General features: G+C 26.8%; 1 long non-coding RNA gene across 1 annotated transcript; it reads right to left on the reverse strand.

Moving 5' to 3' along the window:
• Window positions 1-1,111: 1,111 nt before the first annotated feature.
• On the reverse strand, window positions 1,112-4,214 carry LOC134835662 (uncharacterized). The gene is made up of 3 exons (XR_010162209.1): window positions 4,132-4,214; window positions 1,974-2,290; window positions 1,112-1,439 (listed from the first exon to the last, which is right to left on the reverse strand). It is a non-coding gene; the product is annotated as an uncharacterized LOC134835662 (long non-coding RNA).
• Window positions 4,215-4,455: the final 241 nt, after the last annotated feature.

A 4,455-nucleotide genomic window follows, 5' to 3' on the forward strand; every position in this document is an offset into this window, starting at 1 on the left:
ATCATGCATCTTTGTAATTTTTCTCGTTTTTTTTCTGATTTTACAGCGATCATACAATTTTATTGTAATACAGGCACACGTGACTTACATAAGGCTACCTAGGATCTTGTTTGAGGTAAAAAAAAAAAACTAAAAAGGCGGAGTTAGTTTTTAATTTTTCTCTCTCTGGCAGCCGAGTAAAAATGTACATGGACTCGTAAAACGAAAAACATTTTTGTTTTAACTGGCATTTTTGTACGTTTTTTCGTATGAATATGCTGTGCTATGCGCTCGTACATACATTTAAAAATAAACGTAAAAAGGACATGCGTGCTAGAGTAAAATAAAAATTTAAAATGCTTCCATATTTTTGTGCAGTTTTTTATACGTGTTCATGTGTGAGTTTTATAATTTGAGTGTGTTAGTGTTTGAACGAGGAAAAACTAATATGTTTATGTATTTTTTGTTACTGTTGGATAAAAAAGGAAAAATCAGGGCGGAGTTTTATTTTATTTTTGTGTGAAGCCAAGATTTTTGAACATGCAAACAATTAAACAAGCGTGAGTCAATGTTAATATTATGGATTTTTTTTTTATATTTTTGTAATATGAAGCCTTGTCTTAAGTAAAAATTTAAGTTTATTTTTAAGATAATTTATGTTTATGAGGCTATTTAGTGACTCTTTAACATAGACGTAGTAATGTATAATTTTAATTAAACCAGGTTTCTATTTGATGAGCAGGCAAAATTTAATAAAGCACTTCTGCAGAATTTTAATCAGTCGATGTGCACTTTCAAAAAATAATTTCGTTTATACATAATGTACATAAATTCTGCATAAACTCATGATAAACTAATAGAAAATGAGATTTTTCAAAACATGGTAGATACATACACTGACAACTAGTGTAGTTTTATTTTTCCACGCATATTTACGATATGTATGTATATAAATGGAAACTTGATCATGGTGAGCTTTTATTTGATTTTTTTCGCATCATGTTTACACGGCACTACTGCAACACACACACATGTATATGAATGGTAAACGCAAGTCCCTATGGTTATGTGGTTACCCTGAAAAAAAAAATTAGATGTAGAGGAATATAAACTCATTATATTTTGCTGCCTTGTATGTATTTTTATTAGAAAATAAAAGAAATCAAATATAATAAAAGCATTGGAAACAAACAAAAACCAAAAGATTATAAAAGTATATCTTTAAAAAAAAATAAAGCAAGAAAAAAGAAGCATTTTTCCTAAAATAAATGTTTAAAATAATAGTTTTCATTGTAGTATGAACGAACGTTGAACTTCTATTAAAACTACTCGACTCCGTTGTATTGGTGAGTGTTGAGGTCCAAATCCTTTGATCCGATGTGAGTCCATCCATCTAACTTCTACAATTTATAGTATGAAAAAAAGAAGGCTGAAGGAAACCGCTTATCCAGTCGAAGATTCTAAAAAAAAAGAAAATTAAATTTCATTAAATAACTTACTTATTTTGTTCAATCTTAAATAAAACGAAACAAAGTAATAAAAACATAGCATAAAAATCAATAAAGAAACTCAACATATTAATTAAAGTTAAACCTAATTATATTCTTATTTTATTGGAGAATGACCACTCTAATATTTTTTACCGAACTTTTTGTCCTCTGATTTCGAAAAAAATTTTCTATATAAAAATTATTAGGACAAAAAGTTCAAATTGGAGTAAAAGCTTAAAATGTAAATTTTAAAATATAAATTTTGTAAACTATGCTATTTTTTCTCAATCAAAAATTTGTTTGATTTATACCAATGTATTGGTTATAACAATCAAGATGATTTGAACATACATATAAAGCAATTTAATGGAGTTTATGTAACCGTTCATTCTTTATTGATATGCTTAGTTACGTTTAACTGGATATAAGTAAGATTGATTATAACGAAGATTAATTTTAATCCTTCATCTTGTTTTGCTTATATTTATTTTTATATATATTTACGCTTTTGTTATTATCCTCATTGTGTAATAGATTTGTTGGTATTCTTTTCCATGGTGGGTAACATTTTTCATCTCTTCGTGCAAACATTTGTGCCATCGTCATGATTGCTTGTGTTTTGTGGATTACATCCATTTATTTTGTAAATATAAATTGTTCCATTTTCTCCATTTTTCTTTTTCTCATGATGATGTTGCTGTTGCTTTTAAGCTATTGGTGTGTGTTTATGAGTTCTTGCGTGTGTGTGGTACAGTAATATTAAAAAACACGCTCATAATTTATCATGCTTTCATGTCATGTTTTTCCTTGATACATTGTTTCTGAAAATGATGCAACAGAAAAAAAGAAAAAAAATGTATTTATATATGAATTGCCAACAAAGGGATTATTTAAACTTTTTCACTCGGTTTTCCCTCGGTTCGTTTTTTAAATTGAAAATAATAAAAAAAAACACATTTGCTTTGAGACTTGAAATTACAGAACTCGCATTTGCAATATAAATTACTTGCTACAAACATACATTTTTCATTTTCTGTCCAAACTAATTTTCTAAGGTTATTAAAAAAACCATTTTTAATCTTTCACTCACAGATGCAAAACAAAGCAAGCACAACATAAACCGTTAGCAACATTTGGAAGTATCGTGCTGAGTTCTTGTTTTATGTAATAAAAAAAATTATGATAAAAGCAGTCATTTATAATATCAGACAACAGCAAAAAATATTCTAAAAGTTTTGCATTTTTGTTTGTTTTTTAAAAAGCAAATAAAAAACCTCATTGAAAATATAAATGAAGTATCCTTAGCTTTTGTGGTATTTCTCTCATTTTCGTGTTTTAGGTCAATATAAAAAATGCTGCTATCTAAAAGATATCTAAAAGATATCAAAAACTGTACAAATTTAAAAAAAATAATTAAAAAAAAAAATAATTAAAAAAATGATATCAAAAATAAATTTTAAAATTAGACAAATTTACGGCGTCGGAAAAAAAAATATATATTAAAAAATATTTAAAAAAATATATTAAAAAAATGTTATACAAGAAGTTTTCAACTTTAAAAATAGATCATTTATATTCTTCAAGTCAAAAAAAATAATAATTAGCCTTAGATTTTCAACTAAACGTTCAAATGGTCTTTGAAATCTAAAGCATTTTTGATTGTAGAATGGGACTAAATACTGAAGACATTATTGCATTAGGTATATAAATTAATTTACAAACATTTGTAGTTTTCATTTTGTAAAAATTAATTATTTTCTCAAGCACCGCCGGCTTTCAAAAAAAAAAGAAGTTTTTTTTGTTATGAATTGACATGACAGAAAAAATGATAGAACAATGATAAAATAAACACAAGAAAAAAAAATAAACTTGTCTACATCAACACAGTACATTTACATAAATTGTTTGAAAATTCAAAAGCAATTATCGTTTCTATTGTCCACATGTCGCTTCATCAATTCACTCTTTTCCGATAAATATATGCGTGACTCTTTCATACTGTATGAGACACATGTATATTATTTGTCTTTTGAGTCTATTATATTTTCTAAACACCTATTTCTATTCAATTTGATTTTGATTTCACTTTGTTGTTTGTGTGAATGTCATTTCGTGTGTGTGCGAGGTGTCTGTGTGAGTATTCATAGTTTGTTAGACAGGTATATAAATCACTAGCTGCTGCACATCTCTGTGAAATATATATAGTTTAGATGTTTGCTTACACAACCTCATACGGACACACAGACATCATATCATCACCATTTAATAATAATGGTCTTGCTTTATCATTTATTTCCAGCAGGCTATGTAGTAGTGACTCTATCATCATCTTCATCATGAATAACATGTATATTGTTATTGTATAATACTATTTTGACAAAATTCTCAATCTCAAGGATTAGGTAAATTATACAAGAAAGGCTTGTGTTGATGATACTTTCTTCATGAGTAAATGTTACACATGTTTGAATTAATTGTTTTAAAGTTTTGTTTATTCACTAAATTGAGACAATTCAACACGTTTGTATCTATAGTTTTCTCCACATTTTCATTCACACTTTTCGTCATGTTTTGATAACAAATAACACACAAATTTTATTGCTCTTGTCCATTATGACTAATTAAGGAATTAAATAGTATTTTTTTCATTATAAAAACCAACTTTTGAGATGCGTGCCGTTCTTGACAACAATTTTATTTAAAATAATACTCTCTCTGTAACAATTGCCAATTGATAAATAATATGTGTCTGCCGTGATGATACTGGCTTGTGTTCTGTTCATACACCTTGAAAATGGGTAATTTTTATTTTTTCATTTATTTTATTCTTTTTTGTTCGCAAAAAAAAAATCAACTGCAAAAATATGCATCGCCATACACAAATAATACAGAGTATCGACAGCTCTGTATGGAAAAATTTAATTCTTTTTTTTTGTAATTTTTTATTTTTTTTTAATTTCATGATTGTGTCTATACATTTCATACA

The sequence above is a fragment of the Culicoides brevitarsis genome, chromosome 3 (genome assembly GCF_036172545.1).
Source record: "Culicoides brevitarsis isolate CSIRO-B50_1 chromosome 3, AGI_CSIRO_Cbre_v1, whole genome shotgun sequence".
NCBI classification, from domain to species: Eukaryota; Metazoa; Arthropoda; class Insecta; order Diptera; family Ceratopogonidae; genus Culicoides; species Culicoides brevitarsis.